The 14,499-nt window shown below is 38.2% G+C and overlaps 1 long non-coding RNA gene across 1 annotated transcript; it reads left to right on the forward strand.

Moving 5' to 3' along the window:
* The first annotated feature begins 1,742 nt into the window (after nucleotides 1-1,742).
* Nucleotides 1,743-12,269, forward strand: LOC116657937. Its single transcript, XR_004313116.1, has 3 exons — nucleotides 1,743-2,031; nucleotides 3,891-3,901; nucleotides 12,258-12,269. It is a non-coding gene; the product is annotated as an uncharacterized LOC116657937 (long non-coding RNA).
* The last annotated feature ends 2,230 nt before the right edge of the window (nucleotides 12,270-14,499 follow it).

The raw sequence follows: 14,499 nt of genomic DNA on the forward strand, positions 1-14,499 counted from the left end.
GGCACAGGTGGAACACCTGGGGTCTAGAGGCAGCAGGTGACTGTGAGGAGGATGCAGGGTGGGTGATGGGGTGAGTGGGAAGGGGAAGGCCCTTGACTAGACACAACAGAGCCTCCTGAGGCTGGGACAGGGCCAGGAGCAATGAGGAGGCTTAGATCACTGTTCCCCTGGACTGCAGCCTGGGAAAATGACCTGGGGGTGGGATTTGGGACTGAGATGTCTCTGACTGTCAGTGAGAACTTTCCTGTCTTTGGGAGAGATGTGGAAGTGCAGTTGTATTGATGATAGTTTGCCTTCATGGATGTACAGCACCAGCTCCGGAACCTGCTGTGGATACGTCTGAAGACCTAGAGCCAGCTACATGTCTCCTGCCTGTGACAGCTCCAAAGCCAGAGCAAAGGACACTGCTGTCAGTATTAGCCAGTCTCTCCCGACTCCCCTCACCTGCCGTGCTGGGACTCCCAGTGTTCCTTATGTGTCTATTACTATTCAGTTCCTGATTATTCTTATCAGTCGTTACTTATTATGTGCCTATTGTGTCTGCCTGGGTAATATATGAGATTGATTATCATTTTTTTTTGCATTAAATAAAATTTTTGCAAATGAATATTAAGGCAGGTCACCTGTTAAAGCAAGTGCCCTGGATGTCATCAATTGAGCTCATGTGAGCAGAAAGAGACATAGATGAGGATCTGCAGGCATCTCAGAGCCCCATGCCAGGGTCCTGGGGAGTGATCACAGGCCCTACCACCCTCAGGCTCCCCTGCAGTGACTCATTACAGACCTAGTTCTTAGAAAACCACAAGCCAAAACTCTAAGTAGACTTCTGAATCTGCTAAGGGTCCCACTTGGTAAAGCCACTAAGGAGATGCTCTGATGTCAGCCAGTCACCACATATATATGATGTATATATACCTATATATATTTATAAAAGCATATGTGTATCTATATATATACACACACTTATGCTTTTCTTCTTCAATCTCATGTGGAAGCTAAAGTAATTCTACTAAAAGTCACAAATATAAGGTGAGACACTGAGTGGAAGTTGTCCCTTGTGACACCTAGACATGTGAAATTCTGTGTCCAGCCCGTGTCTATGTCCACTTCTCTTTCTTCCTCTCTCCCCTCAACCATCTGTAAACATCTAAATTTAAGAAAAATACTTTGACAATCAGTGTAAAGGAGCAGAGATATTTTAAAACATGTTGCCTTCTGTTTGTGCAATGTAGATCTTTGGGTAGCAAGTGATCTGCTCACAAGACAGTGGGGTTATCCCTGAATACCTAGGAGACAGTGGAATGTGGGCAGTAAGTCTCAGTGGGAGTCACTCAAAGAGAAATTCTCCTACTCAGCACAGCCAGGGTGGGGTCCACAATGTCTCCCTTGCCCAGCACTGAGTCTGCTTTGCCCTGGGGAACTTTGCTAAGATCCTGTGTATCCTGAAGGAGTATCAGGGTCAGAAAAATGAATAATGATTTTAAGAATTGTGAGAAGGGGTTAGGTCATGATTTTAATTATCTGGTACTCTGTCTACAACAGCCTTCTCTGTATTTTATTATAACTGAGTCTCAGCCACCTGGGAACAGAGCCTATGCTTTGGTTTCCAGTGTATTACAGGTCTCCAGCCCAGCACTTGGCCAAGAAGACATGCCAGTATTGCTGAGTGAATACCTTTGGGAGGCAATATGTGACATGTTTGAGAATGTATTTGAAATTTGTCTTTACCAATAAGCTTTTGTTTGTTTGCTTGTTTTTAGTTGTGGTCTTTCCTTCTTGGCTTAGAGAAGTTCCTTTAGCATTTGTTGTAAAGTTGGTTTGGTGGTGCTCGATTCTTTTATATTTTGCTTGTCTGCAAAGATTTTGATTTCTCCAACAAATCTGAACAAGAGCCTTGTTGGATATAATATTCTTAGTTGTAGGTTTTTCTTTCATCACTTTAAATATATCATGCCACTCCCTTCTGGCCTGCAGGGTTTCTGCTGAAAAAGCAGCTGATAACCTATGGAGTTCCCTTGTATGCTATTTGTTGTTTTTCCCTTGACGCTTTTAATATTCTCTCTTTATCTTTAATTTTTGAAATTTTAAGGATAATATGTCTTGGTGGGCTCCTCTGTGGGGTAATCCTGTGTGGGACTCTCTGCACTTCCGGGATGGGTGACTGTTTCCTTCCCCACATTAGGGGAGTTTTCAGCTATTATCTCTTCAGATATTTTCTTGGGCCTTTTCTCTCTCTTCCCCTTCTGGGACCCATATAATGTGAATGTTGTGTGCTTTATATTGTCCCAGAGGTGTCTCACCTTTTCTTCTAGCTCACTGATTTCTTATCATATTTCTTAAATTAAAAAAAAAAAATTACAGTCAGTTACAATGAGTGGGTCAATTTCTTGTGTACACTGTAATGTCCCAGCCATGCATATACATACATATATTCATTTTCATTAAATGTTATCATAAGATATTGAATATAGTTCCCTGTGTTATATAGAAAAAACTTTTTTGTTAATCTATTTTTATATTTAGTGGCTAATATTTGTAAATCTCAAACTCTCAAATTGTTCCCTTCCTACACTCTTGCCCTGGTAACCATAAGATTGTTTACTGTGTCTGTGAGTCTGTTTCTGTTTTGTAGATGAGTACACCAGTGTCCTTTTTTTTTTTTTTAAGATTCCACATATGAGTGATATCATATGATGTTTTCTTTCTTTTTCTTTCTTACTTAGAATGATGATCTCTAGGTTCATCCATGTTGCTGCGAATGGCATTATTTTATTCTGTTTTATCATTGAGTAGTATTCCATTGTATAAATATATCAAAACTTATTTTTTTCTTTTTCGTTTTCATATTCTTTTTTTAACATTTTTTATTGATTTATAATCACTTTACAATGTGTCAAAATCCAGTGTTCAGCACAATTTTTCAGTCATTCATCGACATATACACACTCATTGTCACATTTTTTTCTCTGTGAGTTATCATAAAATTTTGTGTATATTTCCCTGTGCTATACAGTGTAATCTTGTTTATCTATTCTACAATTTTGAAATCCCAGGCTATCCCTTCCCACCCTCCACAACCCGGTAACCACAAGTCTGTATTCTCTGTCTGTGAGTATTTCTGTCCTGTATTTCTGCTTTATTTTTGTTTGTTTGTTTTTGTTTTTGTTTTTTAGATTCCACATATGAGCGATCTCATATGGTATTTTTCTTTCTCTTTCTGGCTTACTTCACTTAGAATGACATTCTCCAGGAGCATCCATGTTGCCACAAATGGCATTATGTTGTCGGATTTTATGGCTGAGTAGTATTCCATTGTATAAATATACCACCTCTTCTTTATCCAGTCACCTGTTGATGGACATTTAGGCTGTTTCCATGTTTTGGCTATTGTAAATAGTGCTGATATGAACATTGGGGTGCAGGTGTCATCCTGAAGTAGATTTCCTTCTGGATACAAGCCCAGGAGCAGGATTCCTGGGTCATATGGTAAGTCTATTCCTACTCTTTTGAGGAACCTCCACACTGTTTTCCATAGTGGCTGCACCAAACTGCATTCCCACCAGCAGTGTAGGAGGGTTCCCCTTACTCCACAGCCGCTCCAGACTTTGTCATTTGTGGATTTTTAAATGACGGCCATTCTGACTGGTGTGAGGTGATACCTCATTGTAGTTTTGATTTGCATTTCTCTGATAATTAGTGATATTGAGCATTTTTTATGTGTTTTTTGATCATTTGTATGTCTTCCTTGGAGAATTGCTTGTTTAGGTCTTCTGCCCATTTTTGGATTGGGTTGTTTATTTTTTTCTTATTGAGGCGTATGAGCTGCTTATATATTCTGGAGATCAAGCCTTTGTCGGTTTCACTTGCAAAAATTTTCTCCCATTCCGTAGGTTTTCTTCTTGTTTTACTTCTGGTTTCCTTTGCTGTGCAGAAGCTTGTAAGTTTCATTAGGTCCCATTTGTTTATTCTTGCTTTTATTTTTTCTAGGAGAAAATTTTTGAGACGTATGTCAGATAATGTTTTGCCTATGTTTTCCTCTAGGAGGTTTATTGTATCTTGTCTTATGTTTAAGTCTTTAATCCATTTTGACTTGATTTTTGTATATGGTGTAAGGGAGTGTTCTAGCTTCATTGTTTTACATGCTGCTGTCCAGTTTTCCCAACACCATTTTCTGAAGAGACTGTCTTTATTCCATTGTATATTCTTGCCTCCTTTGTCGAAGATGAGTTGACCAAAAGTTTGTGGGTTCATTTCTGGGTTCTCTTTTCTGTTCCATTGGTCTATATGTCTGTTTTGGTACCAATACCATGCTGTCTTGATGACTGTAGCTCTATAGTATTGTCTGAAGTCTGGGAGAGTTATTCCTCCAGCCTCTTTCTTTCTCTTCAGTAATGCCCTGGAAATTCTAGGTCTTTGATGGTTCCATATGAATTTTATTATGATTTTTTCTAGTTCTGTGAAATATGTCCTGGGTAATTGGATAGGGATTGCATTAAATCTGTAGATTGCCTTGGGCAGTGTGACCATTTTAACAATATTGATTCTTCCAATCCAAGAGCATGGAATATCTTTCCATTTTTTAAAGTCTTCTTTAATTTCCTTCATCAGTGGTTTATAGTTTTCTGTGTATATTTCTTTCACCTCCTTGGTTAGATTTATTCCCAGATATTTTATTAATTTGGGTGCTATTTTAAAGGGGATTGTTTCTTTACTTTCTTCTTCTGTTGATTTATCGTTAGTGTAAAGAAATACAGCTGATTTTTGGACGTTAATTTTGTAACCTGCTACCTTGCTGAATTCTTCAATCAGCTCTAGTAGTTTTTGTATGGACCTTTTAGGGCTTTCTATATATAGTAACATGTCATCAGCATATAATGACACTTTTACCTCTTCTTTTCCAATTTGGATCCGTTTTATTTCTTTCTCTTGCCTGACTGCTGTGGCTAGGACTTCCAGGACTATGTTGAATAGGAGTGGTGATAGTGGGCATCCTTGTCTTGTCCCAGATTTTACTGGGAAGCTTTTGAGTTTTTCACCATTGAGTACTATGCTGGCTGTAGGTTTGTCATATATAGATTTTATTATGTTAAGATATCTTCCCTCTATACCCACTTTGGCGAGAGTTTTTAATCATAAATGGGTGTTGAATTTTATCAAATGCTTTTTCTGCATCGATTGAGATTATCATGTGGTTTTTGTCCTTTCTCTTGTTGATGTGATGTATTACACTCATTGATTTGCGTATGTTGAACCAGCCTTGTGTCCCTGGGATGAACCCCACTTGGTCATGATGTATAATCTTTTTTATGTGTTGTTGGCTTCTATTTGCTAAAATTTTGGTGAGGATTTTGGCGTCTATGTTCATCAGTGATATTGGCCTATAATTCTCTTTTTTTTGTAGTGTCTTTGCCTGGTTTTGGTATCAGGGTGATGGTGGCTTCATAGAATGTGTTTGGGAGTATTCCCTCCTTTTCAATTGTCTGGAAGAGTTTGAGAAGTACTTGTATGAGTTCTTCTTTGTATGTTTGGTAGAATTCCACGGTGAAGCCGTCCGGTCCTGGACTTTTATTTGTAGGGAAGTTTTTAATTGCTATTTCTATTTCCTTTCTAGTGTTCAGATTTTTCAAGTGTTCAGATTCTTCTTGATTCAGTTTTGGTGGACAGTATGTTTCCAGAAACTTGTCCATCTCTTCTAGGTTATCCAGTTTGGTTCCATATAGTTTTTCATAATATTCTCGTATGATATTCTGTATTTCTTTTTTGTTTGCTGTAATTTCTCCATTTTCCTTTCTTATTTTGGTAATTTGTGCTCTCTCTTTTTTCTTCTTTGTGAGTTTGGCCAGAGGTTTGTCGATTTTATTTACTTTTTCAAAAAACCAGCTTTTGGTTTGGTTGATTTTTTCTATGGTCTTGTTATTCTCTATTGTATTTAATTCCTCTCTGATCTTTAGTATTTCCTTCCTTCTGCTGCTTTTTGGGGCTTTTTGTTCTTCTTTTTCTAATTCATTCAGGTGGTGGGTTAAATTGTTTATTTGAGATTGTTCTTCTTTTTTGAGGAAGGCCTGTATCGCTATAAACTTCCCTTTTACCCCTGCCTTTGCTGTGTCCAATAGGTTTTGATTGGTTGTGCTTTCATTATCATTTTTCTCAAAGTATTTTTTAATTTCAGCTTTGATTTCCTCATTGACCCATTGTTTTTTCAATAACATATTGTTTAATCTCCATGCTTTCCTTTTTTTTCTCCTTTGTTTCTCTGTTGTTGATTTCCAGTTTCATGGCATTGTGGTCAGTAAAGATGCTTGCAGATAATTTCTATCTTCTTAAAATTGTTGAGGTTTGTTTTGTGCCCAAGTACATGATCGATCCTGGAAAATGTTCCATGTGCACTTGAAAAGAATGTATATCGTATTTTTTGGGGGTGTAATGGTCTGAAAATATCCACCAAAACTAGTTTTTCTATTGTAGTATTTAATTTCTCTGTTGTCTTGTTTATTTTCTGTCTGGAAGATCTGTCTAGTGATGTTAATGCAGTGTTAAAATCTCCAACTATGATTGTATTCCCATCAATATCCCCCTTTATCTCTGTTAGTAATTCTTGTATGTACTTAGGTGCTCCTATATTGGGTGCAGTATATATTAATGAGTGTAATATCCTCATCTTGTATCACTCCTTTAATCATTATAAAATGTCCTTCTTTATCTTTATTTATGGCCTTTGTTTTTAAGTCTATTTTGTCTGATGTCAGTACTGCAACACCTGCTTTTTGGCTTTTCCATTTGCATGGAATATCCATTTCCATCCTTTCACTCTCAATCTATATGTGTCCTTCTCCCTAAAGTGGGTCTCTTGTATGCAGCATATTGAAGGTTCTTGCTTTATTATCCAGTCTGTCACTCTGTGTCTTTTGACTGGAGCTTTTAGTCCATTAACATTTACAGTAATTAATGATAGATGTGTGTTTATTGCCATTTTGAACTTATCTTTGTGGCTGAATTGGTATATCCTCTTTGTTCCTTTCTTCTTCCTTTTGTGGTTTGGTAATTTTCCTTTGTATTATCATGGAATTTATTTAATTTTTGTGACTCCTTTGTAAATTTTTGGCTTGTGGTTATCCTTTTTTGTAAATCTGTCAACCCATTACTATAACTGTTTTTATTAAACTGATAGTAACATACTCTCAAACCCATCCTATTGTTAAAAAAAATTAAAAAAGAAAGAAAAAAATATTCTATATTTCCCTGCCTCCCTCTCCCACTCTCAGTGATTTATATGTCTTCTTTTATAATTTCATGTTTACTTTATTTGTAATTCATGAGTTATCACCTTTCCAGTTGTGTGTTTCTCATTTCTGTAGCATCCTACTGCTTTTCTATTTAGAATAGCCCTTTCAATATTGCTTTTAGCATGGGTTTAGTGTTGCTAAACTCCTGCAGCTTTTTTTTTTTTTTTGTCTGTGAAACTCTTTATTTCTCCTTCTATCCTCAAGGATAGCCTTGCTGGATAAAGGATCCTAGGCTGCATCTTTTTTTTTATTCAGGGCTTTGAAAATATCATGTCACTCCATTCTGGCCTGTAGTGTTTGTGTAGAGAAATCAGCTGAGAGCCTTATGGGGGTTCCCTTGTAACTTACTCTTTGCTTTTCTCTTGCTGCCTTTAGAATCATTTCTTTATCCTTGACTCTGGCAATCTTGATTATCATATGTCTTGGTGTGGATCTATTTGGGTTCTTCCTGTTTGGGACCCTCTGAGCTTCCTGTACTTGGATATCTGATTCCTTCTTTAAGTTTGGGAAGTTTTCAGTCATGATTTCTTCAAAAACCTTTTCAATCCCCTTTGATCTTTCTTCTCCTTCTGGGACCCCTATTATGCGAAGATTGGGATGCTTTATATTATCCCATAGGTCCCTTATGCTATTTTCATTATTTTTTATTTGCTTCTCTTGTAGTTCTTCTGAATGGGTGCTTTCTATTGCCCAGTCTTCTAGATCACTAATTCGTTCCTCTGCATTATCTAGTCAGCTTTGCACAGCTATTAGATCATTCCTCATCTCTGTCAATGAGTTTACCCATTCTACTTGGCTCTTCTTTATAGCTTCAATTTCATTTTTGACATATTTTATATCTCTAAACACTATCTCTTTTAATTCCTTCAGCAATTCGATCACTCCTTTTTTGAAATCTTGATCTAGTAGGCTATCGATGTCTATTTCATTGATCTTTCTTTCAGGGGATTTCTCTTGTTCTTTTAATTGGGAAAAGATTTTCTGCTTCTTCATCTTGCTCATACCACTTTGGCACTGTGGTTTATGGAGTATCAGTTGTTTATTTTGGTCTTTAAGGATTTTATCTATCTGATGCCTATTTAGGAATAGAACTTAGGAAAGAAAGAAAAAAAATGAGAGAGAGAAAGAATTTTAAAAGAAGGGAGAAAGAGGGTTTGAAAACAGTGTATAATGAATAATAGAAGAGTGAGTTGAAGCAGAGTATTAATCGGGTTGAGATGTCGTTTTAAAACCTTTACAAAAAAAGTGAGGGGGGAGATGAATAGATGTATTTGAAACCTGTGTCTAATCAATAGCAGGACATCAAAACCCAAGAGAAATGGAAATGAATTAAGAAGTAAAAATTAAGAGAGTAACAGAAAATAGAACAGGTAAATACAGATTTAAAAAAAAAAACGGGGGGGTTTGTCAGTGTTCTGCTGGAGTCTGTGTGTTTTTAATATGAAGTCTTTCTGTCTTCGTCCTGTTTTGGAAGCTCAGCTTGCTGTTTTCAGAGGCCCTCCTTTGGCGCCCTCTTCTGCGCTGCTCCCAGCACCTGTAGGCAAGCATATCGCGCCTCCTCCTAACACTGTGTCAGGTGCAGCTCTCTGCTGTGGGCGGGCGGGTCGCTGCCCCTCCGGATGCGGCAGTCAGATGTTGCAGACTGGCCGGGTAGGAGGGCGGGTCGTGCCCCATCCCAGCACCTCGGTCAGGGGCTGTGTTCCTGCCCGAAAGGCGGGGGGTCCGCTCTCCCTCTATATGCTTCGCCGATAGCTTCGCTGCTCTGTGCGGCTGCGCGCTCCGCCCTGGTCGGCATTCCGGCCTGGTCGGCGCTCTGAGGGTGGGCTCGGGGAAGACCGAGTGACAGCCTTGTCCCTGCTCCGAGCCAAAACCCAGCTCCTTGTTTGTCTTTGTGGAGCAAGTTCTCTGAGGGACCAGGATGGAAGGATCCTATCTGACCCGGGCTGCAGGCCAGTCTTAGTCTGGCCTTTGAGGCTGCTAAGCCCTTCGGTGTGGATGCAGGTTTCGCCCCCGCTCCCACCTAGGTGCTCATCGCCGGGGGATATGACAGCTGTGCCTGAGCCCCGCCTCTCTTCCCCCGAAAACTTTCCGCGGGTTTTCTGAGATGGGGGTGTGCACCCTTCCCCCGAGAGCACATCAACCTTGCTGTTTTATGGAGGGCCCAGGTTGTTTTGACCTGTGCACCCACAGCCAAGGCGCACAGCCCCTTGCGTTCCCCCGGGTCTGCCTCCGTGCAGCACCCCCGTCCTCTGCACCCGGCTTGTGTAGCCTGGCCCTGTTCGCGGCTGCCGGCCGCGTCTCAGGCTGGGTGTCGTGGGGATGCTCTGTGCCCGTTTAACTTAGTTCTGTTAGTCAAGGGCTGCTCTGTACAGATCCGAGCCTCGGAGGTTCCCCCTCCGTCCCGCTGGCCTCTCAGTTGGAGAGGGGAGACCCAGCAAGCGAGTGCCAGTCCTCCTTTGCCGCTCCCTCCCCGCGGGACCTGTCCCGTGCTGCTTTGCCTTTTGTTCTTTCTTTTTTCCTTTTCTCCTACCAGATTTTTGGTGTCTTTATCTTTTGAAGAGGGCGATGTTCTCTCAGAGTTCCGCAGGTGCTCTGGTTGGCTGAGTGGGTCTGTAGATGTGGGTCTTGGTGTATTTGTGGGAGAGGGTGACCTGCGAGCGTCCTTCTACTCCGCCATCTTCTCCATCTCTACCACAACTTCTTTATCCAATAATCTTTCAATGGTCATTTTGGTTGCTGCCATGTCTTGGCTATTGTATATAGTGCTGCTGTGAACACTGGGGTGTATGTAATTAAATCAAATTAAAGTTCCCTCTAGACATATGCCCAACACTGGGATTGCTTGGTGTTATGATAATTCTATTTTTAGTTTTCTGAGGAATCTCCATAGTGTTTTCCATAATGGCTGCACCAAACTACATTCCTACCATCAATGTAGAAGGGTTTTTTTTTTCTCCACACCCTCTCCAGCATTTATCTGTTATTAACTTTTGAATCATGGCCATTTTGACTAGTGTGAGGTCATGTATCATTGTAGTTTTGATTTGCATTTCTCTGATAATTAGTGATATTGAGCATTTTTTCATTTGCCTATTGGCCATTTGTATGTCTTCATTGGAGAATTTCTTGTTTAGGTCTTCTGCCCATTTTTGTATTGGGTTGTTTATTTTTTTGTTATTAAGTTGTATGGGCCTCTTGTATATTCTGGAAATTAAGCCCTTGTCATCCTTTACAAATTTTTTACAAAATATTTTACAAATATTTCGTCCCATTCTATATGTTGTCATTTTGGTTTTGATTTTTGTTTCCTTTGCTGTGAAAAAGCTTATAAGTTTAATTAGGTCCCATTTGGTAATTTTTTATTTTATTTCTATTGCCTGGGTAGACTGCCATAGGAAAAACATTGCTAAGATTTATGTCAGAGAATGTTTTGCCTACATATTCTTCTAGGAGGTTTATCATGTCTTGTCTTATATTTAAGTCTTTAAAGCCAATGTGACCTTATTTTTGTGTATGGGGTGAGGGAGTGCTCTAACTTCACTGATTTACATGCTGCTGTCCAGTTTTCCCAACATCACTTGCTGAAAAGACTAGACAGTCTTTTCTCCTTTGTATGTTCTTGCCTCCTTTATCAAAGACTGTAGGTCTGTGGGTTTATTTCTGGGTTCTCTATTCTGTTCCATTGATCCATATGTTTGTCTTTATGCCCATACCACACTGTTTTGACTACTGTAGCTCTGTAGTATTGCCTGAAGTTTGGGACAGTTATTCCTCCAGCTTCATTCTTTTTCTTCAGTATTGCTTTGGCAGGTCTAGATCTTTTGTGATTCCACGTAAATTTTAGTATTATTTGTTGTAGTTCTGTGAAAAATGTCCTGGGTAATTTGATATGGATCATATTAAATTGGTAGATTGCCTTGGGCAGTGTGGCCATTTTAACAATATTGATTCTTCCAATCCAAGAGCATGGGATGTCTTCCATTTTAGTTAAGTCATCTTTAATTCCCTTAATATTTTGTATAAGTCTCCATGTATGTCTTTCACCTCCTTGTTCAGATTTATTCCCAAGTATATTATTGTTTTGGATTCAATTTTGACACAGATTGCTTCTGTACTTTCTTTTCCTGCTAATTCATCAGTAGTGTAAAGAAATGCACTGACTTCTGTATGTTAATCTAATCTTGTGTCCTGCTATCTTGCCATACTTTTACCATCTCTAGTAGTTTTTGTGTAGAGCTTTTAGGATTTTGTATATATAGTATCATGTCATCTGCATAAAGTGACAATTTTCATCTTCTCTCCAATTTTGATTCCTTCCCATGTCTTTTTCTTGCCTGATTGCTGTGGCTAGGACTACGAAGACTGTTCTGAATAAAAGTGGTGAGAGTGAGCATCCTTGTCTTGTTCCAGGTTTTAGTGGGAAGGCTTTCAGTTTTTCACCATTGAGTACTATGCTGGCTGTGGGTTTTTCATCAATAACTTTTATTATGTTGAAGTATGTTCCCTCTATACCCACCTTGTGAAAAGTTTTAATAATGGGTATTGAATTTTATCAAATGATTTTTCTGCATCTAGAGATGATCATGTGATTTTTGTCCTTTCTTTTGTTGATGTGATGTATCATATTGATTGATTTTCTTATGATGAACCACCCTTGTATCCCTGAGATGAATCAACTTGATCGTGGTGTATGATCTGTATAATGTACTGTTGGATTCTGTTTGCTAATGTTTTGTTGAGGACTTTTACATCTATATTCATCAATGATATTGTCCTATAATTTTCTATCTTGGTTATGTCTTTGTCTTGTTTTGATATCAGGGTGATGGTGGCTTTAAAGAATGAGTTTGAGAATACTCCCTCCTTTTCAATCATTTGGAAGAGTTTGAGAAGGACTGATATGAGCTCTTCTTTGTATGTTTTGTATAATTCCCTGGTGAAGCCATTTGGACTTGGGCTTTTGTTTGTAGAGAGGCTTTTTTTAATTGCTGATTCTACTTCATTTGTAATGATTGGTCTGTTCAAGTGGCCAATTTCTTCTTAATTTAGTCTTCATAGACTGCATGTTTCCAGAAACTTGTCCATTTCTTCTAGGTTGTCCAATTTGTTTCCATATGATTGTCCATTCTCTTACTTTTTTTTGTATTTCTGTGGTATTGGTTGTAATTTCTCCATTTTCCTTTCTTACTTTATTTGTGTTCTTCCCCTTTTTTCTTGGTGAGCCTGGCCAGAGGTGTGTACTTTTGTTTTTTTTAACTGTTTCAAAAAAAAGCTCTTGGTTTAATTGATTTTTTTCTATTTTTTAATCTCTATTTTAGTTCCTCCTTGATCTTTATTATTTCCTTCCTTTTGATGAATTTAGGCTTTGTTTGCTTTTCTTTTTCTGTTCCTTTTAGGTAGCAGGTTAGGCTGTTTACTTGAGATTATTCTTGTTTTTTGAGGAAGGCCTGTGTCACTGTGCACTTCCCTCCTAGGACTGCTTTTGCTGCATCCCATAGCTTTTGTGTGGTTGTGTTTTTATTATTGTTTGTTTCAAAGTATTTTTTGATTTCTTCTTTGATTTCATCATTGACCCATTTTTAGTAGCATGTTGTTTCATCTCCATAATGTTGTTTTAGTCCTCCTTTGCTTTTCTGTGGCTGATTTCTAGTTTCATGGCATTATGGTCAGAAAAGATGATTGAAACAATTTCTATCCCCTTGTCTCAGTCCTGGAGTCTAAACTACTGAGATCAAGGTGTCAGCAGGGCCATTTTCTACCTGAGGGTGCTAGAAAAGTATGTGTTCAAGTTTCTCTCCTTGGCTGTGACAGTATAACTCCAATCTTAACATGGTTTTCTTTCTGTATTCTTAACTAATTATTTCTACAATGACCCTATTTCCAAGTATGTTCACATTCTGAGGTACTGGGAGTAAGAACTTCAACACATAAATTTTAGGGGGCACAATTCAACCCATAGCAGCAGTGTATGAGTTAAAATAATTTTCTTCATGACATCTGTTAAGATGCCTCCTGTGCACTGATGAAATACTATCATATTTTATTTGTATTTGTTAGTTTTGAATGAGCTTAGTGAACTCTGCACTTGTAATACACACATTTCATTATATGTAAATTCAACAAAATGTATTGGGAGTACATATAAGAGAAAAAGAAAGACATGGTAAGAACTTTGAATAAATATATATAGAACAAAATTTCTCATCTGCCTAGATCCTCAAACCTGTAGACTTAAGTACACTTTAAAGAATGTATGATAGTATTTGTGAGCCATTTACCATCACTGGGGGTCAATTTATTTTAATGCATTTGAACAAAAATTTGCTGAGTTTCTACTCCAAGAAAGGCTGAAGGGTAATTGTGAAACAAACAAAAGAAGATTTCCCATCATCAAGTAATTGTCTAATAGGGTTTGAAAGTCTTCAGAAAGAATAATTTCAAGGGCAATTAAAGAATATAAAAATGTTCACTAGGACAGGTTACAAAAATCATAATCATTATAGTAGAACCTAGTATTGTGCCTGAGATATAGGGCAGAACGAACTTGTAAAAGTAAGTGTTATTACAGAGTAATTACTTGAAGGCAAAATTAGGAAAAAAATGGGTGCAAAATGAGCCCCTTACTCCTATTTGAGTCCTTCAGTACAGCAATGTATCCCAAAACTGGTGGCTCTGATATTTTTAAATAGCTGTGAGGTTGGAGGCAACACACTAAATGCTCCTGAGGCTTTTTCTGTCATATCTAGTAAAGAAGATGCTGTGAAAGAGGGATTAAACTTCCTAAGTAAACTTCTAGGTAAACTTTGTGGGCAAATGGGAATTTAAATGCTTTCCTTTGGAGGACTTTGATCTTTTATTTGCTTTCTAGATAGTAAAGCAAAATATACAATGACAAAAACACCAATACCTACAAAAAACTGCAGTGATTAAGAGGCTTAGAATCATGTCTCTGCCACTTACTATCTGTGATCAAGTCACTTAGTTTCTTCTTTGCCTTAACTTCTCATCTGAATATGGGAATAATTGCAGTACCTACATTAGAGTGATCCTGAGAATGATATATGTTCTTTATATAAACAAAATTGAAATTCCTCAGGGCATAAACATTCAATGAATGTTTATTATTATTACTTAAGGAGACATAAAGCCATTTTGCATGCTGTCTAGCATTTGGTGACAACTTAATACTACATTGTTACAATAATATTCATTATTT

Source organism: Camelus ferus, chromosome 19, assembly GCF_009834535.1.
Source record: "Camelus ferus isolate YT-003-E chromosome 19, BCGSAC_Cfer_1.0, whole genome shotgun sequence".
NCBI classification, from domain to species: domain Eukaryota; kingdom Metazoa; phylum Chordata; class Mammalia; order Artiodactyla; family Camelidae; genus Camelus; species Camelus ferus.